Source organism: Bactrocera tryoni, unplaced genomic scaffold (assembly GCF_016617805.1).
Source record: "Bactrocera tryoni isolate S06 unplaced genomic scaffold, CSIRO_BtryS06_freeze2 scaffold_11, whole genome shotgun sequence".
NCBI lineage: Eukaryota > Metazoa > Arthropoda > Insecta > Diptera > Tephritidae > Bactrocera > Bactrocera tryoni.
Window position 1 is genome coordinate 1,252,779 of NW_024395824.1, and position 26,406 is coordinate 1,279,184.

Consider the following 26,406-nt stretch of genomic DNA (forward strand, 5'->3'; position numbering starts at 1 on the left):
ATTTGCATACTAAATTGGGTTTAATGAAGAATTTTGTTAAGGCAATGGACAGAAATGAAAGAGTTCTGGTACCTGAAACACAAATTTCCAAGCGTCAGTCAAATAAGAGAACTAATGAAAGATAAAACATTTGAGGAAATGCTCAATGAAACTGAAATACCGGCCTGGAGTGCCTTTAAAAGCGTTGTTAAAATTTTCTAAGAAATGTGAAAGCTGACAATTACAAAAATCTTGTGACTGAACTAGTTACTGCCTATAAAAAATGGGTTGCAACATGTCCCTTAAAATTCACTTTCTGAACTCCCATCTGCATTTTTTCCCCGAAAATTTAGGGGCCGTAAGTGACGAACATGGGGAACGATTCCACTAACACATTTCTGCTATGGAGAAACGGCACCAAGGCAAGTAGAGTGCCAGTTTGCTTGCCGATTACTGCTGGACATTAATAAGGGATACTTCAAAAACAAAATATCGAAAAAAAACATCGACAGTAGCATTCTAAGGTACTCTTTGGTTAATAAAATAATATAACAATAATATATCCATCACTGTGTTTTTTAAACATTTAAGTCCTCATAGCAAAAAAAAAAACCTATAGGAAAGCTGTAGCTGTGTGGCAATTTTTACATAATAAACACTTTGTTCTGTTTATGTCACAAAAAACAAGTGCATTTTGGTTTACCACTGTAATCTACATATATATATGTATAAAGGAAAGTCATGTTAGTTACACTATTTATATCTCAAGAACGGCTGAACCGATTTGGCTAACAATTGGTGGGGAGATAGCTTAGAACCAGTGAAATACTTATAACATACAATAAAATTCCGCGCTTGAGGGCCGGTGCAGTCCACTAGGCTGACTCTTGGTTGGACTCCAGTGGGAAATTATGCAGCCATGTTTCTATTATCACACACCGACGCAATTCGTTTTTATTACGATTAAAGAGCATTTGGATTACGAACTTGCGCGGTTCCCACTTTCTCCCAAATGTCTTTTCAACCGTTGATTTCTCTGGTGAAGAACCCAAATTCAACTACATTTTTTAACAATATTTTTTTAACCCAAAAAGCAATGCTTTAGTACCAAACAAAGTGCTTTTCGATTCATTTTCAAACACAAATTGCTTCACCCAAAATGGTATATCACATTAACTAATAGTTCCGTTCCTCAGCTGCCAAATCATATAGATTGGTATCGTATGTATGTACGGAAGGGTCTACCAACAAGAACGACGTGATGTTGAAATGAAATAAAACACTCAAATCTGGGAAAAATGTGTTATGTTTTTTTTTTGTTATGCTGATAATTTTATGCCACTTATTATTTGAACCAAATGTCGGCCAAAATGATAACCACGGCTCTATGACCCGGTGCAGCAATTCAGCTATAATGATGACTGATGTCTTCATACTCTTCGAGCGTTGCTGGTTGATACTCCCAGAAAAAATAAGTTTCATTTGACTTGGCCATTCCTGAAAATTAACGAGTCGCCAAACTTTACACGCATCTTGTTGGGAATAGAGACCGTCTGCGTCGATTTCCGGGAAAAGTGTCGAGTTTGATGAAGGCTTGGCTTTCATCATTTCCAGCGCCTAATCGGTAAAGCCACGTTGCAAATCCAACCGCAAAATTCGCCATGTTGTCATCGGAGAAAGACTCTTGAGGACGTTAAACCAATTAATTCGGATTGACTTAAAGGCAGCGATATTTCCTTCACTACTTCAAGAAAGTGGCATACTACCGTGAAGATTATAATCATTTTGGAATTTTGCAATTTTGCGTAGAATAGCATTAACCCTTTCGACCCCAGCGTTGCTTTTGGGCAATTTCGGCTGTTTAGCGATTAACTGTAAGCGTTGTCTTTGTTTCGGCCGGCTCATACTTAGTTATTACGGTACTTTTATGTGTATTCTTGGAATTGATTTGCTGAATTTGCTTGATATTCACTTTTGAAGATCATTTAGCAAAGTTATTCCAAAGAGAGTGGGTGTGCGTCGCCAAAAATTGTGTTGCGTAATTCGGAAGAGGCATTAAAGTTGTTAATATACTTTGATAAAAAAAGGGTAAACTGAATATAATTAAGCTAAATTTATGCTTAACTATGCTAAAGGTTAATTTCATTTGTCTTAACTAATAACCATGTGAGTAATTTTCAAAGTTCTAATGTCGCTTGTGGGCAGCCTTGGGCTATTGCGGTAATAAATATATTTGTACTTTGATTTGAGACCGGAAGAGAAAGGATTGACAAATGAATAAATTGAAAAGATCGTAAATTTTGAATGGGATGTTTCTTCTGATGAAGAAAGTGAAAATGAGATGGAATATATCCACAGTGTTAGAGAACACTTTGGATGGGATAATGGAAAAAGGAGGAAGCATAGAGATAGGCCTTTTTGAAAATATGATCAAAGATGAACGTAAGAAGGAATCTTGTGAATGTACACATTTGTGCCCACAAGCAACTTCCAGTAGCGCCCAAACCGATGGGCGTGGCGACTCAAAATGTTTACCAAAAACATTTTTAAATTAATACAAAACCATTAATATTAAAAAAATTTTAATTTTGCGGGGAAAAAGTTGGGGTCGAAAGGGTTAAAGCGAGCGTATTTTGCGCGAAGAACTCTTAGAGTAGCCTCTAGGGAACGAAATTTCTCGTAATAATCTCAGTAAATTTCCGAGTGGTGTACCAAACTGTATTGAACACACTGACAAAATTTGACCCAAATTCGTAAATAATGGCCGTCACGTCAATTACGTTATTGTTGTTACTGTAACCAAAACTTTTTTTTATGAACTTAGATATAAAGTAAGTATGTTACCTCTTCTCATTGCAAATAAAGTCACAAAATGGAGGTTGGTGTAATCTTGTATTCTACAATTCGTGCTGTGAATCATCCGTTTTTCGTCGAATTGCCATTGACGCGGCTAAGGACAGTCTCGAAGAGTAACACCTTTGTCAGCAAATCAATATTGTGTAAAAAATATAAACAGCTAATTTGTTATTGTACAGTATGGTGTGACACCCCCCCATCTATGAACGAGTCGGTATTTTCGGTCGTTTTAATATCATAACTAAAAATTTGAAAGTTCATTTCGGCAATTCCTGTAAGAGCTGCCAAGTACCCGGAAATTCGTTGTCAAAACTTATTGAATATTTTTAAGATTTTCATCAAAATATATTATTGCACATTAATTTTTACGTCATATCCATTGCGAATTCACTAGCCGGCATTTATGAAAATTGTAACTTCAGTAAAACGCAATAAATAGCTCTATAATTGCGGAAGCAAGCTTAAAAAGACACCTTTTCGTAATTTCCACGAGGATTATTAAAATACTACAATGTTCGAATAACTGTGGTTGAATATATTTTTTTTAAGTTCGAAGAATGAATTTACTATCGATCGTCATTCTTTCTAAAGTCGGTTATCTCCTAATTTACTTTTATATGTGCAGTATTTATATTCACAAGAAACTCGTTCCGCTTAAATTGACGAAGGAGATTATGATTAGTTTATCATATCGTATCATATAGGTATACAGCAATGTTAAAAATTCAAATCAGCGAGTGAATTGGCGTTCAAATGAACGAGTGTTCGAATAAACAAATGTTCTAATAAATGAGTTTCTAGTGTAATAATCTGAAGTCCTTATCAGAAATGAAGATATCCTTATTTTATGTATATTTATAAACATATACATTAAATCGGCAAATTCTTGAAATGAGTCGGCATTTCATAGGGACTCACCCCCCCATGATCTGGATCCTCGCGACGCCCCTGTGTCTGGCGAATGAACACATTCGCTCAACTTTTTTGTAGCCATACTAAAATAATTGAGAAATGTCAAACGAGTTCATCCGAAATTGACTTTTTTGGCATATTAAAACTGAATATTGTGTGTTTTGAAATTTTACGGTGATTTTAAAAAGCTGAATAAAAATGTTTTACAACGTGGATTTATATTTTGAAAATAATTATGATGAAGGGACAACAAACAAGTTACTTAGGCACCGACGGTTCATCAGGGATCACTCCAATCCCATGGAATTTTCTTCGGTATTGTAAGTATTTATTGCTATAAAAGTGCATAAAGAAATATCACTTCACATAAGTTTTTATAAACAGATTTAAAGAAAACTTTCGGTTTAGCAAGGATGCATTTATGTATGTGCTAGACAGCGTAAAGGAAAAATGTCCGATTAACCGACGATAGTATTGGAGGGCCGATATTGTTTAACTCAGAAGCAATAACTTCCCACAACTCCATTCTATTTTTTTTTGTTTTGTGGAAACAAACGGCGCCATTCCTCTGACTAACTCAGGATTTCCTTCCAGCAACCTCACCATTACCTCAAATTGCTTTTGAGTAGTTCGTTTTATTCTAAAAATAATTAAATTTGTAATGAATTAAATACAATAAATAAATTTTTAAAATTTTACTAACGCTTTCTCCATTTTTAATTAGATTCTCGAATCAAATAAACGTTCGCCAAATTTTGACAGTTGAGGCGAAACGAATTTTATAAATTCGCAAGTGGCAATACCAAATAATTTTCGCTAGTTCTTTCGCCACTTCGTCGCGAATTTACTATGCGCTCGCTGCTCACAATTCGAAATAGCGAAATTCGCCTAAAATTTCATTCGCTTCACTGGTGACAATACCAGCATAAATAAAAAAAAAATTATAACAGAAAATGTTAAATTTACACAGAACATATTATTTCACATTTAGCTAAACTAAAACACACTGACAAGGGCGAGTAAAAACTGAAACGTTTAAGAACAATGTACAATACCAAGCAAAATATATCTCTCTTTGTTAGTTTTTTTGACATTCAGTTCGTACAGATTTGGATTTCCCGTTACATTTGTGATAAACCCGACGTGTAGGGGCTCAACTGAAATGCATTTACGGTATTTCCCAACCTTCATGAGAGATGTCAACTAGGGTTGGCAGAAGCCGCATATGTGCGGCGACCAAGAGCTACCACCTCCTAATCCAAGGTGTTATGCGACTATGTAAACTATGGCCCATTGATGATTTGCAGACAGGGCCGCCTTGGAAAGTTACGGTGGCCTTACCGCGTCATGGGGCTCAGCGCAGCGGACCTTTATGTTCCCCATTAAAAGAATAGACCAGTAGGCCTATTTATATGGGCCAATGGTTGCAGGAGGATGGAGTCATGTGCAGAACTTCACGCAAGTGAGGAAAGTTCTCTAATCGCCATTCACTTGGGAGTGGCCAGAAATGATTATTTTACATATGGCTCAAGCAGCTCACGACTTTCGGTCTTTGACCAAGTATCCTCTGGGTAGCCTATGAACGTCCGTTTGAAGGCGAGCTAAAGTGAGAAGGCGAAACATCCCCTGCATAGGGTTGTGCGCTGGGTTTGGGACCCGCCACGTAAAAAAGCCTACCCCAATGAAAAACGACAAACAGCCTCAGATGAGAAACCCCTCTTTTGATGACGACCATGGCAACGAAATAAGGACTACGATTTGAGGGCATGCACCTGGAATGTCCGGACCCTTAATTGGGAAGGTGCCGCTGTCCAGCTGGTTGATGGAAATGCGATGGACGGGACAAGGACAGAGACGAGTAGGTCCTTGTGGCATTGACTACAGTGGCCATATAAAGGAGCGCAAATTTGGTGTGGGATTCGTGGTGGGAGAGAGACTCCGTCGCCGAGCACTGTCAATCACCCCGGTGGATGAACGTCTAGCCACAATCCTCATCAAAGCAAAGTTCTTCAACATAGCGCTGATTCGCACCCACGCCCACCCCAGGGAAAGGACGATGTGACCAAAGACGACTTCTATGAGCACTTGGAGCGCACTTATGAGAGCTGCCCCCGCCAACGATGTCAAAATCGTTCTTGGCGACTTTAACGCCAGGGTAAGCAAAGAAGGTATCTTTGGCACTACAGTCGGTAAATTCAGCCTCCACGAGGAAACATCCCCAAATGGATCGAGGGTGATCGACTTCGCCGGGGCCCGAAATATGGTTATATGTAGTACTAGATTCCAGCATAAGAAAATTCATCAAGCTACCTGACTGTCTCCGGATCGAAAAACCACCAACCAGGTCGATCATGTTGTGATAGAAGGAAGACACGTCTCCAGTGTTCTAGACGTGCGGACGCTCCGAGGTCCTAACATCGACTCTGACCACTATGTTGTTGCAGCTAAGATTCGCATCCGCCTCTGTGCAGCAAAAAGCTACGTCAGCAAACACAAGGAAGGTTCGACGGCGAGAAGCTGCAATCACAACAGACAGACCAACGATTTTCTACTCGACTTGCACTCCAGCTCTCTGAGAGCACTCGTCAACAACTCGGTATAAGCTAACTGTGGGACGGCATTTCAAACTCCTTACGTACACCTGCAACCGAAACCATTGGTTATCGTAAAGTGCAAAAGAACAGCTGGTACGACGAGGACTGCCGTGTTGCAGCGGAGAGAAAACAGGCTGCTTAGCTCGCAACGTTACGATCGACCACAACACGTGCGGTATGGGATAGATACCGAGAGCGGAAGACTGAAGCGAGAAGCATTTGCAGACAGAAGAAGAAAGAGGCCGAAATGCGTGAGTACGAAAAGCTTGATACGCTGGCCGACAGGGGTAATGCTCGAAAATTCTACGAAAAACTGCGGCGGCTTACAGAAGGTTTCAAAACCGGAGCATACTCTTGTAGGACCCCCAAAGGTGATCTAGTCACCGATCCCCAGAGCATATTTAATTTATGGAGGGAACACTTCTCCAGCCTGCTGAATGGCAGCGAAAGTACAACGCCAGGAGAAGGCGAAGCCGATTCCCCAATCGATGACGATGGAGCAGACGTTCCATTGCCCGACCATGAAGAAGTTCGAATAGCAATTACCCGTCTAAAGAACAACAACGCGGCGGGGGCGATGGATTGCCGGCCGAGCTATTCAAACACGGCGGCGAAAAACTGATTAGGATCATGCATCAGCTTCTTTGTAAAATATGGTCGGACGAAAGCATGCCCAACGATTGGAATTTAAGTGTGCTATGCCCAATCCATAAAAAAGGAGACCCCACAATCTGCGCCAACTACCGTGGGATTAGCCTCCTCAACATCGCATATAAGGTTCTAGCGAGCGTGTTGTGTGAAAGATTAAAGTCCACCGTCAACAAACTGATTGGACCTTATCAGTGTGGCTTTAGACCTGGAAAATCAACAACCGACCAGATATTCACCAGAGAACGGCTTCTGTTGAGCGCAAAAATGTTCATGCACGATCAATACCCGAACTATCAGCCCATTCGGCTCAAGCGCTCAAAATGGCATTCGTGAATGTTTTCGCTACTGAGCTAAATTCAGCTCAATTGCGGTAAATTCGTTTGCTTGCTGAGTTTATTCACGCTCGTGTTGAAACAGCTCTACTCAGGCGTTCGCTCATTCGGCTCAACATGATGATCGTGTTGAACATGAATAGAAACGTTTGCGTATGAGCTGATTCAAGGAAAAAGTGAGTTTTGCAGTTCTCTGATATTCACCATGCGCCAAATCTTGGAAAATACCCGTGAAAGGAGATTCGACACACATCACCTCTTCGCCGATTTCAAAGCTGCTTTCGACAGCACGAAAAGGAGCTGCCTCTACGCCGCGATGTCTGAATTTGGTATCTCCGCAAAACTAATACGGCTGTGTAAACTGACGTTGAGCAACACCAAAAGCTCCGTCAGGATCGGGAAGAACCTCTCCGAGCCGTTCGATACCAAACGATGTTTCAGACGGGGCGACTCCCTCTCGTTCGACTTCTTCAATCTGCTGCTGGAGAAAATAATTCGAGCTGCAGAACTTAATCGAGCAAGTACAATCTTTGATAAGAGTGTACATCTGCTGGCGTATGCCGATGATATTGATATCATCGGCCTCAACACCCGCGCCGTTAGTTCTGCTTTCTCCAGTCAGAGCAAGGAAGCAAACCAAATGGGTGAGGCAGCGAACGAGGGCAAGACGAAATATCTCCTGTCATCAAACAAACAGTCGTCGCACTCGCGACTGGGCTCTCACGTCACTGCTGACAGTCATAACTTTGAAGTCGTATATAATTTCGACTATTTAGGAACCAGTATAAACACCACCAACAATGTCAGCCTGGAAAGCCAACGCAGGATTGCTCTTGCCAACAGGTGCTACTTCGGACTGAGTAGGCAATTGAAAAGTAAAGTCCTCTCTCGACGAACAAAAACCAAGCTCTATAAGTCACTCATTATTACGGTCCTGCTATATGGTGCAGAGGCAGAGACAGCAACCGATGAGTCGACGTTACGAGTTTTCGAGAGAAAAATTCTGCGAAAGATTTATGGTCCTTTGCGCATTGGCCGCGGCGAATGCGATGGAACGATGAGCTGTATGAGATATACGAGGACATTGACATAGTTCGGCGAATTAAAAGACATCGGCTACGCTGGCTAGAATAAGCCCAGCGAGAGCAGGGCTGGGCAGGCTATGCCTGCGGTGACCCCCGAAGTCCCAGCCAGGGAGCAGAGCTCCCCTCCACGCAGAAACTCCTAGAGGGGCTAGGAGACCCACTGGACGGCAGCGCGGTTGACGGCAGGAACGAGGATCTGCTCCTCCTCGAACCACTATTGTAGTGACCGTCAACACGGAAATCGCCCAGGTGAACCTGCATCACGTGGCGGCAGCGCCAGCTGTCATAACGAGCAGGTTCACAGCGGATAAACTGGGCATTCTGCTGATCCAAGAGCCTTGGGTATATAGAGGAGAAGTAAAAGGCCTCAAGACGGAGTGTAATAAGGTAATCTGGGATCTCTCCAGCGAGACCTAAAACTTGCATAGCGGTCAGGAATAACATTGAATTCTTCTGCATTTCAGAGTTCCTGACGCAGGATCTGGTGGCGGTGTAAGCCAGGGACTTCGAAGGCAAGGACTTCGTACTGGCTTCAGCCTATTTTCCAGGGGAGGCATCCACGGCACCCCCGGAGGTGGTGGAAAAGCTGGTGGAGCACTGCAGAAGATACAAGCTTCCCCTAATTATTGGCTGTGATGCAAACGCAGTACAAACTGTAACGCAAGAGGTGAGTCTCTTTTAGAGTACACCCTACTCTTTTTTTACACGGTAGATACGTTCCTCAAAAATCCGTGTAAGAAAAAACCGTGTAAAAAAAAAGAAGCGTTTCCTATAGTAAAATGGGGCATACGTTCCATGTCATCTGAAAACCGTGTAAGATGAAATAAAGAACTATATTTACTTCGAAAATCGTGTAAAAAAATTTTGAAAATTATAAAATTTCAGATATGCATACAAATTGTATGTTCTTATGGCATTTTATTGAGCATTAAAACTTAAAATACATAATTCATACAAATGAAAAATTGGTAGAGCAAGCAAAAAAACAAAAGAAATCTGTTAACCCAGAATTAAGAACAGAAAAATTAGAACAGAAATAAAGAACAAATATTTACATAGCTACAATTATTTGTCGCTACTTGATAACAGGCGCAACTGTTTGCGACGAACTGGACTAAAGTCGGTATCATTACCATCAAATTATCCAATGGTGACGTTCGTCCGGTAATGGAATTTTGAACTGTCGTCGACTTTTTTTATTAAAAACTTTTATAGAAAGTTGAACTTTTGGTCTTTTAAGTTCTTTATACAACTCTTTATACCCAGCAGTACAATTATTAATATCTCGTTCGAATTTTAAGGCACGTTCCCTATTAGCATCACTTTTTTAAAAATGATTCACCATACTTTTACCAAATGTCAGACCGTCATCAATTAAACTAGCAGTTAGTTGACATATTTCGGTCTCCTCGTCATTATCCCTATTATTGTTCTCTGTTTTGCCGTCATCTGTTATTAATTCAATCAGACAATCATCATCTAGAGGTTTATCTGTCATTAATTCGTCGACTTCCTCAATTTGTAGGTCCTCAAATCCTTCTCCTCAGATTTCGTGTGCCAAGGCTATAATTTCAGAAGTCTCCACCGATGCTTGCGGCACTGAGGTACCACTCTTTACGCATTCTGGCCAAAGTGCTTTCCAGCAGGAATTAAATGTTGATACCCTTAACTTTTCTTTGGCCATTGAAGCATATGTAATGCAATCCAAAATAGAATATTTTTTCCATGCATCAAAACTGCATCTAAGATATTTTGGAATGCTTGTTGAATATATAGTAATAAAGCTTAAACATATGTAGCAATTATACCCTGATCTAATGGTTGCATCAAGGAAGTGGTATTAGGTGGCAAAAATATTTTTTGAACACTTGGATGCTCTAAAACGGGATGACTTGGCGCATTATCTATGAGCAAAAGCACTTTAAAATCAAGAAATTGCTGTTCCATATATATTTTAACTTCAGGAACAAAGCATTCCTCAAACCATTCCGTAAATAGACCTGTTGTCCTCCAGGCCTTTTTATTCGCGCTACAATGGACTGGCAACTCTTGAATGTTTTTTGCTCTCAAATCACATGGCCTTAATGATCGGTTAATTAAAAGGGGCTTTAAAATTTTATCACCAGAAGCGTTGCTACACAATAAAAATGTTTCCCGATCTTTAGGAACTTTAAAACCACTAGCAATTTTTTAGGATTTTGCTATGAAAGTTCTGGAAGGCATTTTTTTCCAGAACAAACCGGTTTCATCGGCATTGAAAATTTGGGCGGGGACATAGCCCCCATCTTCAATTATTTTGGCTAGTTCTGCTGGGAAAGTTTTAGCTGCCTTTTCATCTGCTGACATGATTTCTCGTTTAATTTTTAAATTATGCAATGAGTTTCTTTTAAGAAATCCTGTTAGCCATCCATCACTAGCAGAAAATTCCTTTCTCTTATCTTGACGACTTGTTGATGGCTCCGATATCTGCAGTTGCTTATAAATTCAGGGGATTTCCCAGTTACTACTATGTATATTCATTTTAGCAATGGTGCCAAGTATGCTAAAAACAATGTTGAAATCTTTATTTTTTATAGAATGAAGCGAACAACAAGTTCGATTGAAGAGCTGAAAAGTATTACCAACCTATTCATTACGTACAAACGAACATACATCTTCTTCTTCTTCTTAATTGGCGTAGACACCGCTTACGCGATTATAGCCGAGTTAACAACAGCGCGCCAGTCGTTTCTTTTTTTTCGCTACGTGGCCCAATTGAATATTCCAAGCGAAGTCAGGTCCTTCTCCACTTGGTCCTTCCAACGGAGTGGAGGTCTTCCTCTTCCTCTGCTTCCCCCGGCGGGTACTGCGTCGAATACTTTCAGAGCTGGAGTGTTTTCATCCATCCGGACAACATGACCTAGCCAGCGTAGCCGCTGTCTTTTAATTCGCTGAACTATGTCAATGTCGTCGTATATCTCGTACAGCTCATCGTTCCATCGAATGCGATATTCGCCGCGGCCAATGCGCAAAGGACCATAAATCTTTCGCAGAATTTTTCTCTCGAAAACTCGTAACGTCGACTCATCGGTTGCTGTCTCTGCCTCTGCACCATATAGCAGGACGGGAATTATGAGCGACTTATAGAGTTTAGCTTTTGTTCGTCGAGAGAGGACTTTACTTTTCAATTGCCTACTCAGTCCGAAGTAGCACCTGTTGGCAAGAGCAATCCTGCGTTGGATTTCCAGGCTGACATTATTAGTGGTGTTAATGCTGGTTCCTAAATAGACGAAATTATCTACAACTTCAAAGTTATGACTGTCAACAGTGACGAGTGCGACGACTGTTTGTTTGATGACAGGAGATATTTCGTTTTGCCCTCGTTCACTACCAGACCCATTTTCTGTGCTTCCTTGTCCAGCCTGGAGAAAGCAGAACTAACGGCGCGGGTGTTGAGGCCGATGATATCAATATCGTCGAACATACATATGTACAAGTAATTACAAGACAGTGATTTTAAAACGTACATGATTAAAAATTTTTTACAAAAATTTATTTGTTTTTCAACCGTGTAACTTCAACTCCGTGTAAACAGAAACCGTGTAAAAAAAGAGTTGGGTGTACATATTAGGTAATAGCTTAGCGATAGAGAATGTAGGGTGTGAGCCCATATTCATAACTTTAAGCAGGAGAGAGATGTTGGACATCACTTTGAGCAATGAACCCGCAAACGGATAGGTCTCAGAATGGAGAGTCTCAACGGAGCCTTCCTTGTCAGACAACAGGATTGTAAGGTTCATGCTAAAGGTAGAGGTCAGACAACTTCCTCAACGCAACCCTCGTAAGGCGAACTTGGATACCTTCTGGGAGATACTAAGCGAGGAATTGAGCAAGAGGGGCAGACTGATAAGAGCGTTTCCGGCCCAGGAATTGAGAGTAGGCTATCGGAGCTGAACGGGGCTGTTATCAGTGCCTATCATGGCAGTTGCCCTCTAAAAGTGCCCACAGACAGTCGAAACTGTCCCTGGTGGTCAAGGAAACTGGCCGACCTCCGGAAAAAAGTACGGAGCCTATTTAACAAAGCGAAACGTACGGGGGTCTGGGAAGAATATAGGAGCTACCTCACTTTATGTAATAAGGAGATTAGGTCCGCAAAGCAGGCAAGCTTCAAAAGATTCTGCGAAAATGTCTCCTCCACACCAGAAGCGGCTCGGCTGCATAAAGCTCTGGCTAGAGGTACGACTGACGTAATAATAGCCATAAAAAAGAGGTGACGGGACTTTTACGACCAGCGCAGAAGACAGAGCTACGGAGCTTCTGCGGGGGCACTTCCCGGAGACTATTCGGGAATACCAATATCTACCTGTGATCGAACACAGGCCATCCCGCGAGGATTGGAGAATAGCCAAAGAACTATATACGGCGGACTCGATCAGGTGGACAATGGCCTCGTTTGAGAGATTCAAGTCTCCGGGAGTGGATGGCATCTTTCCAGCGGTGTTACAATAAGGGGAGCAGTTTCTACTGCCATATCTGGTTCGGCTGCTGCGAGAGCCTCGCAATGACGTATATCCCTGAAGTATGGAAGACAGCGAAGGTGATCTTCACACCCAAAGTAGGAAGGAAAGATTACTCATAGGCGAAATCCTTCAGGCCAATCAGACTGACTTCTTTCCTGCTAAAAACCATGAAGAAGATCATGGACCATGACATAAGGACGAAAGCGCTGAAGAGGGCACCCCTGCATGCGGCTCAGCATGCGTACAGAGCGAGCAGATCTACACGTACTACTCTGTACCAGCTAACCTCTGAGATGGAGAGTTCACTGGAGAATGGGGAGGTGATGCTCTGCGCTTTCTTGGACATCGAAGGTGCCTTTGACAACACGTCTCATAGGAGTGTAGCCAGAGCACTGGAGAAAAGGAATGTGGCAGCACCGGTGCGTAGATAGATAGAAGCCGTACTGCGCACCAGAATTGCTGAGACCACAGAAGGAGATAAAAGTATTCGTGTCGGCACAACAAGAAACTGCCCACAGGGGGGTTTGTAATCACCCCTGCTGTGGAGTCTTGTCGTAGACGACCTGTTGGCAATGCTAACGGACAATGGGATCCGCTGCCAAGGGTATGCGGAAGATATTGTAATTATAGCCAAAGGCAAATATGAAGACACTCTCTGCGACCTGATACAAAGAGGTCTAAACCTGGCAAAGGGGTGGTGCAGAGGGGTTGAATTGAACATCAACCCCTCCAAGACGACCATAGCCCCGTTTACGAGACGCAGGTCCCTACCCGGTCTCAGGAATTTCACACTAGGAGGCAGAGTGATAGAGATGACCAAGCTCAAATACCTCGATCTCACGCTAGACTTTGCGGTGGAAGCAGCATGTAGACCTGACCTTGGTAAGTCCTGGGGCTGTAAGCCAAGGATCGTTAGGTGGTTGTACACCATGATATTACGACCGATAATCACGTACAAGGCGGTGGCCTGGGCCTCAATAGCGTCGCACACTTCGGTAGGATAGCACTACCAAAACAGTTAACTTCACTAAGAAGCTTAAGGTCACCCTCGGAAGCAAAGATGAGTGGAACTACTCCACCCTTGAGCTGCTGCTGAGGAATAGTACGTTGAGGTGGTACACCGACGGCTCAAAAATGTCGGAGGAAAATGGTGCAGGGATCGCGGGTCCACGCACCAAGCTCTCCATACCTATGGGAGAGTTTGCGAGCATTTTCCAGGGGGAAGTCTTTGCCATAAGTCGGTGCATAGAGATAAACCTCCATCGCAACTATCGCAATGAGCGGATAGCCATACTCAGCAATAGTCAAGCAGCCCTAAAAGCGATCTCCTCCTACGAGATCAGATTGCTGCTAGTGCAGGAGTGCAGAGAACGGCTGAACAGCCTTGCGGAAAGAAACCAGGTGCACCTAATCTGGGTGCCAGGTCACAAAGGAATAGCCAGTAACGAACTGGCGGATGAGCTCGCCCGCTCCGCAGCCTGCACCAAAATGGTAGGTCATGAACCCTTTAGAGGGGTGGGACCCCAAACCATAAAGGAGTTACTCAGCAAAGAAGAGGGAGTGGGTAGAAAAGAGCATTGGCAACGAAAACACGGCATGCGGCATGCCAAGTTGCTAATGGCAGGGTACAACATGATCAGGTTCAAAGTTGTAATTAACCTTCCCAGGAATAAACTTAGGCTACTCGCCGCATTTTATTCTGGCCACTGCAAGCTAAATAGGCATTTGTATAACATGGGCCTATCTGCACTAACTGCCGGTTCTGCGACACTGAGCCTGAAACACCAGAACACTTGCTGATCGACTGCAGAGCAGTCTGTAGACGCAGGATTAAGGCTCTCGGATCCATGTTTCCGGACAGGGATCGCGTCGACTCATTAGCACTCGGTAAAATATTGGACTTTATCAATGTGCTGGGGCCAAGTGAGTCCTTGTGATTTAGGAGAGGGTACAACAGACCTAAGGTCGCGGTGCAGTCCTCATCTTCAATTAATCAATCAATCAATCAAGGCTTTGTCTAATTCGAAGAGACATGATTACTGAATTGAAGTTCAATTCAATGGCCATGCCTCTTCAGACTCCAATGAAGTGCGCAAGCTACTTTGGACGACAATTCACCCTGCACCCTTCGGTAGACAAAACCAAGCGATGTGTTACTCGACGTCTGCGCAAAATGCCAAAAGACTGCGTACCACTTACTTTCACCGATGAGGAGGTTCAGAATGTCATCAACAAAGCGAAATCATCTAAATCCATTGGCCCTGATGGCATCAACATGGTTATCCTAAAGCATCTCGACGGGAGTAAGCTACCGCATCAAGGTCCTCAACCTGTCGCTGACCACTCTTCAAATACCCGATGTGTGGAAAATCGGAAGAGTGCTTCTACTACTGAAACCTGGAAACTCTCCTCTCCCCAGTAAAGAACACTCTTGAGGCATTGCTATTTCCGACCTTCACTCACAGCACTTAGCGTCATAAACGCTCCGAGAGCTCCTGTCCACTGAAAACACCGAAGGGCAGAGGGGAAACCTCAAGGGTGGACTATGGAGCTCTGGGAAATTAGGACGTCTTGTAGACGCTTATTTAACAGGGCCCGCAGGAAAGGGATATCTGACGACTGGGCGTTGCATAAAACAGGACTTTCGATATACAAGTCCGAGCCCTAAGCAGTGAAGATACACTTCAGTTGCTCCTTGATGCTCACTTTCCTAACAGCACGTCCTCTATAGTGGCATCTCTCGGAGAGTTGTATGCTGACTGCACGGCCTTTGCCGACCTTCTGGATGAGCGACACTTGGCATGGGCGATTAATTCGTTCAAACCGTTCAAGTCCCCGGGACCGGACGGCATCATACCAGCGCAGCTGCAGCAGGCGGTTAAGGTGTCATGCAGCTGGTTGCTACCGATCTATGCGAACTGCATCAGATTAGGTTACATCCCGGGGGCCTGGAGACGAGTCAAAGTTACGTTCATCCCGAAGGCTGGCAGGAGCTCCCATGTCACGGCCAAGGATTTCAGAACCATCATCCTATCCTCTTTTTTACTTAAAACTTTGGAGAGACTGATGGACTGGTATCTAAGGAGTCGCATTCCGAGAGACTACCTATCAGGAGCGCAACATGCGTATCGTAAAGGCAGGTCGGTGGGCACTGCCCTGCGCACTATCGTGTCGTGGCTGGAGGAAGCCATCGAGGCTAAAGATTTCGCTGTTGGCACCTTCCTTGATATTGAGAGAGCTTTCAACAATGTCTTGCCGGAGGCAGTCATAACTGCTTTAGAGGGTCTTGAAGTTGAATCGAACCTCAAGCACCTCATCTTCAGTCTTCTGTGTGACAGAGTGGTCGAAACAGAATGGGGCAGCGCGCGTGCGCGGCGCAATGTGAGCAGGGGAATCCCTCAGGGCGGGGTTCTTTCTCCTCTTCTATGGATCCTGGTCGTTAACGACCTTCTTAAGAAACTATAGGATCTGGGCTGCCTATGCAGACGATGTAGCACTTATGGTCAAAGGAAAGTTCCTTAAACAGAATAAAACAGAAATGGTTTTATTCAGTACAAGCACCGTTGCCGCAAATGGGAGGTAGTCGCCTGCAAACGGCGGATACAGTGAAGTTTCTAGGGCTCATCCTGGATAAGAAGCTTTCACGGAAGCCGAACATCGAGGAGAGAGCCAAAAAGGCATCGATTGCCCTTTACTGCTGTAGAGGAGCTATTGGCAAAAGGTGAGGCCTCTCACCCAAGGTAGTCCTCTGGCTCTATGATACCATAGTAAAGCCCATAATGTTTTATGGAGTCTTTATGTGGTGAAGGGCTTTACAGAAAACCACACTTGCTATGAAACTCGAAAGCGTTCAACGGGCTGCGCTTATCAGCATGTGCGGTGCATTAAGGTCCACCCCAACCGTGGCACTTAATGCAATTCTGAACATAACGCCCGTGGACATTGCCGGAAGGTGTATGGCCGCAAAAGCGGCTATTAGGCTCAGGGAATTTGGGTTCCTAAAGTAGCGTGTTTCTGAACACTCAGACATCCTTACAAGCTTTGACTGCATACCGGATCATCTGGATCATCGAGTCGACATATCAAACTCCCGCGGTTTCTTCTCTACCCATATACCGAAGAGGGAGTTATGGGTGGGAAGAAACCGTTGGAGGAGAGGAGCAGTAAGCTTCTTTACGGATGGGTCAAAGTTTGGAGGGAAGGTTGGTGGAGGGGTTTACTGTCAGGAGCTCTCCCTCAGCTCTAGTTTCAGACTTCCCGACTACTGCAGTGTCTTCCAGGCTGAGGTTGCAGCCATCAAGGTAGCAGCAGATCTGCTACTCCGAAGGGTATCCACCTTCAGGGAAGTGACCATTCACTCAGATAGTAGAGCAGCGATACTAGCCCTGAATTCATTCAGTGCGTTCAGGGCTGGTTGAGGAGTGTCTGGCGGCACTGTCCCTGGCGGCGACAGTATTTACTATAAGGCTTGTATATTTGCCGGGCTACAGCGGAATCACTTGGGTAATTGCAAAGCTGATGAGCTAGAAAGGAAGGGCACCCTAGAGTCACTATCGGTAGAATGGGAACAGGTCGGTGCTCCGGTATTCTCTTGTGTCCTACTACTGGAAAACTGGGCCTCGCGGATGCTTGGTCAACGCTGGGCCAGCACTGGTACTTGCGCGGTCGCAAAAGCATTCTGACCCAAGATAGATCACAGAAGATCTAACGATCTCTTCGCCCTCAGTAAGGCTAGCCTCTCTTTAGTAGTGGGGCTCTTGACAGGCCATTGCCTTATTGGCACGCATGCTGTAAGGTCTAGGAATCTTACCGGATGCCGCTTGCAAATGCTGCTTAGAAGAAGATGCGGCAGAAACTAGCCAACACTTCTTTCTTGACTGTCCCGCATTCGGGAGGTTAAGACTTAAGACACTTGGGGCACATACCTTCAGACATCCTACCGAACTGGTGGGAGTGGATATCAAGCACATTTGCAAATTTGTATCGGGCACCAAACGTTTTGCCGATCTGTAAGTCCGAACACGGGAGTTCTATTTTTTAATGGCTTCACAAAGGACTACTATTAGTCCACGTGTGATCTCTGATCAGCCGTCTAACCTAACCTAACCTTTTCAACGATGAATATTTTAAAAAAATACAGTTGAACTCCTTTTTTTACACGGTATTTTTGTGTACCTCCTAGTTACCCTTTTTAGTTATATACTAGTTTTGCAATAAAATTAAAATTCTGAATCTATTCGAATATATAAAGATTATTCAAGCAAATGCAACTCTCAATTTTACGTACTTAAAAATACACTGCTGTTATTGGATGTCAAAGTAAAGAATAGATAAAAAAGGTAAACAAATAAATGTCATAAGAAACAGCGACATGGCGTTCAAGCGAACAAAATTAAATTTAAGGGAAAAAATTAAAATTTTAGATGAATTAAAAGCGGGAGGAAAGATTGCAACAATCTCAAAGCGTACAGATATACATGAAGCAACAATTCGTACCATAAGGAAAAATGAAACAACGATAAGAAAAGTGGTTTCAGCCGCCAGTGCTGGGTGCTTTTTACGTGGGTTTTATGTTCGCGATGTTGCAGTTTTGAAAGCAGAACGTGCCCTTTTATGTTGGATTGAAGACCATGCAGTAAAGAGGATGCCTATTGATACAAGATCTATAAAAGCAAAGATGCAACAATTTTATGTAACAATTAAAAATCAAGAGCCTTCCACTTCAATAAATAGCGAGCGATCCCATTTTAATGCCAGTAATGGCTGGTTACAAAACTTCCTGAAAAGAAATTCACAACACAATGTAAAAGTTACAGGAGAGGGAGCCTCAGCTGATGAACATGCGGCAAGAGTATTTCCTAAAGAGTTCTTAGAAGCAATAACGATGAGGCTCACCAAGTATTCAATGCGGATGAGACGGCACTCTTTTGGAAAAAATGCCTAGTTGGACTTATTTGGCAAAGCAAGAAAAGTCAGTGAAAGGTTTTAAAGTAGCAAAGGAGCGTATCACGTTGTTGTTGCGTAGCAATGCATCAGGACACAAAATGTTGAAACCTCTTCTTGTTAACAAAAATCTTAACCCTAGGGCCTTAAAAGGTCAGTTAGAATGTTTTGTTTTAAACACTGATATGTATTTTAATTCGTTAATTCGTTCCTCAGGTATCGACAAAACCAAGCTTCCGGTCCATTGGATGGCAAATAAAAAGGCTTGGGTCACTGCTTCACTTTTCAAGGACTGGTTCTTACAACATTTTGTACGTGAAGTTCGAGAGTATCTCCGTTCAAAACAACTTGATTTCAAAGTTTTACTAGTCATAGACAACGCTCCTGGTCATCCAGACATTTCTCATAAAAACGTGAAGATAATAATTCTACCTCCTAATACAACGTCGCTAATACAACCACTCGATCAGGGCATTATTGCTACTTTTAAACGTTATTATGTGAAGCATTATTTTCAACACATAATAAAAGAAATTGAAACAAATAATGAAATGAATGTAATATCTGCGTGGAAAGCGTTCGATATTAAAAAATGCACAGACTGCATTAGCTTCTCTGTAAGAGAAATTAAGAAAACCACTTTAAATAAGTGATGGAAAAACCTGTGGGCAGATGTAGCGGTAACGCATACTGAGAATGAGACATTATCTGAATATGCCGATATTTTTCAAGTTTCCCACACGATCGGAGGAGAAGGATTCCACGATATAACTATCGAAGATATCAATGAACTTTTCGAAAATGTTGTTATTTCCGATGGTGAGATTTTGCAAAATTTTGCAGAAAACGATTGTAATGACAACAAAGAGAATGAGGAGGACAGGGAAGAACATTCGAGCGCTGCTGGTCTTAGTGCATCTTTGATCCAAAATGGGTTAAACATAGCGATGGAATTAGAAAATCATTTCCTCAACTTGGACCCAAATACGGAACGGTCTGCAAGATTCCAGCGATCCAATTAAATGAAGCAGTAGAATGCTACCGTGAGCTGTATGAAGAAGTAAAAGCAAAGAAGACGCAGCGATTAATGACTGATTTTTTTAAATCTTAAACGTATTTTATATTATATCCATTTTGTTAACATTCCCAGAATACTTTTTGTTTGTTCCTTTTAAGAGTAATACATATGTAAATAATACCATGAAAATCTACAATGTTTTAATTGTGTAAGTTCTCACTGTACAAATAGATAGATTCACATTCACGCCTTTTTGCACGATTTATTTCGTAAATTGGTCCTTATAAAGAGTTTTATATTAATTAAAATCTGTCTTTTTTTGCACGGGTAATTTACTGTCCCAGTTAACCGTGCAAAAACGAGATCATCTGTAAAAGTTATTTTTACAATATTTTTGCATATTCCACTTCAGGAGAAGCTCCCCTATCCGCACATATCGTTATCGCATTCGTTTTTTCTTACCCCTCCGCCAAAGTAATCGGAATCGTGCCCAGTGTTCTGATAGGTATGAAGCTTCTTCATCTGCGTACCACTGCCTCCAGGCGATCTTATTGGTGCGGCGTAATTGAGGATCGGTCGGCCGATTGCCTTGTATGTTGCCAATAACGTTTCTTTGTCTTTTCCCCATTTGCTGCCGGTTAGCGACTTGAGGATTTTATTGCCGCTCTATACTTTGGCAATAATCGCATGTGGAGTGAAGGAGCATAGACTCAAAATTTACGCCTACAATTGTTGGATTATTGACAGTCGGAATCTTGACGCCATCGACTGCAATATTAAGCTCAAGTCTATACTCCTTCGTCCAGTTCGTGAATATGGTCGCTGTAGATTTGGTGTGGGAAAGTGCTAGGTTCTCTGCAGAGGAGAAGCGAGAAAGGTCGGAAAGATAGCTGTTTACCTTTGAACACATTCCATAGATTCCATTGCCAGACGTCAATATCGTGCAGTTATCTGCGTATGAGGTTATGGAAACTCTCTCTGGTGGCTATGGGAGTTTCGAGATGTAGAAGTTAAACAATAGTGGGAAAAGGAAACCACCCTGCGGAACCCCCTTTTAATTCTTCAGTTTAGATTTTTCTCCTCAAAAGAGTACGGATGATTGACGACCGCACAGGTAGTTCATGGTCCACCTCTTCAGTCCTGGAAGGAGCGTAGTTTATTCGATGCCCTGCAGTAGCGTTGTGTGATTGACTGTGTCCAAGCCAAGTCCAACGCTACGAGGATCGTTCTCTGACAGGGGGTTTCTGGTTGAGGACACGATCTATCGGAGCGTTCATGACGATAAGTGCTGTGAGTGAAGGTCTGAAATAGCAATGCCTCAAGAGTCTTCTTTACTGGGGAGAGGAGAGTTTCCAGGTTACAGTAGTAGAAGCACTCTTCCGATTTTCCACACATCGGGTATTTGAAGAGTGGTCAGCGACAGGTTAGAGGACCTTGGTGCGGTAGCTTACTCCCGTCAAGATGCTTTAGGATAACCATGTTGATGCCATCAGGGCCAATGGATTTAGATGATTTCGCTTTGTTGATGACATTCTGAACCTCCTCATCGGTGAAAGTAAGTGGTACGCAGTCTTTTGGCATTTTGCGCAGCCGTCGAGTCTTTGGTCTATTGTGCCCTCTTCTAACTCACATAGACTCACCTAGCCCCAGCGCATTAATGAAGTTCAATAGAATTCCTGGCGATAATGAGGCTATGCGATCCCTATCCGGAAACATTAATCCAAGGGCCTTAGTCCTGCGTCTACAGACGGCTTTGCAGTCGATCAGCAGGTGTTCCGGGGTTTCAGGCTCCAAGTCGCAGAACCGGCAGTTAACGCATGTTGTACAGATGCCTATTCAACTTGCAGTGGCCGGTATACCATGCGACCAGTAGCCTGAGTTTGTTCCTGGGGAAGTTTATTACAACCTTGAACCTACTCAAGTTGTATGCTCCCATTAGTAACTTGTCATGACTCATACCACGTGTTTGCTGCCAATGCTCCTCCCTGCCCACTCCTTCTTCCTTGCGGAGTAGCTCCTTTATGGTATGTGGATCTACCCCAATAAAGGGTTCAGGTCTTACCATCTTGGTGGAGGCTGCGGAGCGGGCTAGCTCGTACGCCAGTTCATTACCGGCTACACTTCTGTGACCAGGCACCCAAATTAGGTGTGCCTGGTTACGTTCTGCAAGGCTGTTCAGCCTTTCCCTGCACTCCTGCACTAATAGCGATTTGACTTCGTAAGAGGAGATCGCTTTTAGCGCCGCTTGACTATCGCTGAGAATGGATATTCGCTCATTGCGATGGAGGTTTATTTCTATACACCGACTTATGGCAAAAATTTCCGCTTGGGAACTCTCCCATGGGTATGGAGAGCTTAGTGCGTGGGCCCACGATCCCTGCACCGATTCCCTCCGACATTTTCGAGCCATCGGTGTACCCCCTCAACGTACTATTCCTCAGCAGCAGCTCACGGGTAGAGTCGTTCCACTCATCCTTGCTTCCGAAGGTGACCTTAAACTTCTTAGTGAAGTTAACTGTTTTGGTAGTGCTGTCCTAGTGCTGGGACGAGTTCCGATTTCAAAATATGATAACACTAACTTTTATGCTTGTTTGCAACCGTTTCCTTATTGTATGAATAAATGGATTTCAACCAAAGAGTTATAAGGAATTGACCTTATTTTTGCAGTATTTATTATAAAATAAATTAGTAAAAACGAATTAGTGAAGTGCTAGTGGAATTAGAAGTTAATCCCTAATATATAGCAGAAATAAATAGGATAAACACGCATTTTAAATTGTCGAATTTTTGAACTTTAAATGCAAATCAGCCCTAACACGCAATCCATCGTAAACTGTTTTTTTCGGGAAATATACGAAATTGCTATCATACAATTCGAACCATTCCGAACGTAAGTTCAAAATTCGTAGAGTGGCAGTTAATGGATCCGTATTTTGTTCGTAAATTCAATTTGAATACAGACGACTTCAATTTTATTTATCAGAATTTAAAATTTTTGTTCTACCCAGGTTATTTCGATATGCCAATATTCAAAATTAATGATAACAAAAGTTTCATTTCACATGGATTCGGTGAAAGCAAAAACCATAAATCAGCGGCAACTATACATATATGCATGTATGTATATAATTGAAGAAACCTACAAGTAACAAATCCTATCATTTTCACCCATACATACGCAGGCGAATGCTTATAGAATGACAGAAATTATGTACATTAAGAAAGCTATAGAATGAGGTACACAGAGCCAAAGGCCAGGCACTTCATTAGAGTTTCCCAAATATTCTATTACTAAAACGGCCAAATGCTTTAAAGGGTTAGGGATAGTCAGAGGTACGAAAAATTAGAATTTTCAGTATTTTTTTTTTGCTATTAAATCGTGTTATTTTACAGAAGTAGTAATATGGTCTTATAAAATGTGTGAGGAAAATTGGAAAAAAAATAATTAATTTCCAAAGTTATAGTTGTTTGTGTTAACCCAGTTCTTGGAGATTCATCTAAAATCAATCGGATAAAAAAAATTATCGGGCCTGATCGAAAGATTTTTTTTTTTTCAAAAATTAACAAAATGGCGTCCTCAGGAAATTTTTGTCTAAATTTTTGGGAAAAAATCAATAGTTAATTGCTCTTTAAAAATCGAAATTCCAAAAAAAACATCCTTCGATCAGGCCCGATTTTATTATGTATTCTAAAAGCTGTATAAATTTCATTAAAATCTTCTGAGCAGTTTTCGAGTTACAGTTGTCACCAGTTCAAAAAACATAGTTTTGGGAAAAACGCGTTTAAAGTTTCACACCAGCGCTTTGAAGTGCCCGAGCTCTCTTTGTTCTTTGTCGAATAACTCAAAAACTAATTATCGGATAAACGAAATTTTAAATTTTCAGAGAATATTTTTAAGATATTACACTTAACAAAAATACAAAAAAAAAAAATTCCGACTACCCCTAACCCCTTAAAAGAGGCAAGAGTGAGTTGCCGTGTTATGCTATACAGTTGATTACTTTAAGTACGTTTTTGTTAAATTTTCAAATATATTTCGAATCTTAAAATTCATAAAGATGTAATTTACTTAGTTTTGATTAAAATTTTGTTTATTGTATCAAAATATTAGTGTAAATCTTAATTATTTTATTAAAAATATTTGAAGAATATATCTGTTTTTGTTTAAATTATTACAAGTAGTTTTGTTTAGTATTGTACATATTATATGGGTGAAAATAGCTATCCTGAGGAACCGAACACCCAAAATATATCGCTAACGCGCCTTTATTGCAATCTCTTTCCTATTTTTAAGTTCTTTTATTTAAATCTCTGTGCCGAAAAATCAACTATTTCCATCAGGTGATCTCAGCTGTTGACGGCCATATGATTCTTTTGTACTTGTATGATTCTACAATGTTGATGTATATTTTCTTGATCTGGAGAACCTCCTCTGCCCGTACATACCAATTTTAACCCCCAGGGATTCTAAATCCCAGCCAAAACTTTTACTCAATTTTTAATATAATATTTTTGATCACACAATAACAAAAGTGGGGTCGGCTTTAGTATACCATCCCACGATTTCAGGGTTAAAAGTGGTATGGATAGGGCTGATGCTCCAGATTAAGAAAATATATAATTATAGTCGCCGCAAACTTATAGTTTTCGAGATATATGCATATAAAGTTGAAAATTTCGCAAATTTAATTTTGCAATTTCTTGATTTATAGTAACTTTTTCTTTCATATTAAGCACTTTTTATACACTTACACTTTACTACAATATTTCTACATGTTTATTTTTTTATTAATATTTTAGATATTTGCTTAAAATAAGCGTTTTATATTTTACATAAATATTATTACACGCACATAAGTAGTATTGCCATATCTACACATTTATCAAACGAATAAAAAATAGCTTTATACACAAAATACATAAATCATTATCCCTTTTCTTGCTATATCATGAGTAAAAAGCAAAAAAGGAGTTTTACTCGAAAAAAACCTGACCCACCCCGGTGTTGGATCGGCCAGGGTTATTTTTTTGAAGCGCGACCCAAGGCCGCCAACGCAAAAGGAAGGTTTACTCGAAAAAAAAACCTGACACGCCCTACTGTTGGCACACCCCGGTGTTGGATCTTCTTCTTCTTCTTAATTGACGTAGACACCGCTTATAGCCGAGTTAACAACAGCGCGCCAGTCGTTTCTTCTTTTCGCTACGTGGCGCCAATTGGATATTCCAAGCGAAGCCAGGTCCTTCTCCACTTGGTCCTTCCAACGGAGTGGAGGTCTTCCTCTTCCTCTGCTTCCCCCGGCGTGTACTGCGTCGAATACTTTCAGAGCTGGAGTGTTTTCGTCCATCCGGACAACATGACCCAGCCAGCGTAGCCGCTGTCTTTTAATTCGCTGAACTATGTCGATGTCGTCGTATATCTCTTACAGCTCATCGTTCCATCGAATGCGGTATTCGCCGTGGCTAACGCGCAAAGGACCATAAATCTTTCGCAGAACTTAAAACTCTCAACGTCGACTCATCCGCAGTTGACATCGTCCAAGACTCTGCACCATATAGCAGGACGGGAATTATGAGTGAATTATAGAGTTTGGTTTTTGTTTGTCGAGAGAGGACTTTGCTTCTCAATTGCCTACTCAGTCCGAAGTAACACCTGTTGGCAAGAGTTATTCTGCGTTTGATTTCTAGGCAGACATTGTTGGTGGTGTTTACGCTGGTTCCAAGATAGACGGAATTATCTATCAATATCATCGGCATACGCCAGAAGCTGTACACTCTTATAGAAGATGGTACCTTCTCTATTTAGTTCTGCGGCTCGAACTATTTTCTCCAGAAGCAGGTTGAAGAAGTCGCACGATAGGGAGTCGCCTTGTCTGAAACCTCGTTTGGTATCGAACGGCTCGGAGAGGTCCTTCCCGATCCCGACGGAGCTTTTGGTGTTACTCAACGTCAGTTTACACAGCCGTATGAGTTTTGCGGGAATACCAAATTCAGACATCGCGGCATAAAGGCAGCTCCTTTTCGTGCTGTCGAAAGCAGCTTTGAAATCGACGAAGGTCGATTCTCCTTTCACGGGATTTTTCCAAGATTTGGCGCATGGTGAATATCTGGTCGGTTGTTGATTTGCCAGGTCAAAAGCCACACTGATAAGGTCCAATCAGTTTGTTGACTGTGGGCTTTAATCTTTCACACAATACGGTCGATAGAACCTTATATGCGATGTTGAGGAGTTCCGGTGTTGGATCGGCCAGGGTAATTATTTTCCTGCATTTGGGTTTTTTTTATTTATTTTTATTGTTTTCAATCGTTTGGGATATGGTAACACTTATTATTTGACAACACGGAACACTTATTGTTATTGTGTGTGTAATAATATTTATGTAAAATATAAAATGCTTATTTTAAGCAAATATCTAAATAATAAATATAAAATAAATATGTAGAAATATTGCAGTGAAGTGTAAGTGTATAAAAAGTGCGTAATATGAAAGAAAAAGTTACTATAAATCGAGAAATTGCAAATTAAAATTAGCGAAATGT

The 26,406-nt window shown here is 41.9% G+C and overlaps 1 protein-coding gene and 1 pseudogene across 4 annotated transcripts in view; one reads left to right on the plus strand and one right to left on the minus strand.

Annotated features, from left to right (window-relative positions):
- LOC120779691 (ephrin type-B receptor 1-B) overlaps positions 1 to 26,406 on the minus strand; it is a 102,173-nt gene that overhangs the window by 72,751 nt on the left and 3,016 nt on the right. The gene's annotated exons all lie outside the window — the stretch shown is intronic.
- Positions 18,703 to 20,053, plus strand: LOC120779692 (annotated as a pseudogene).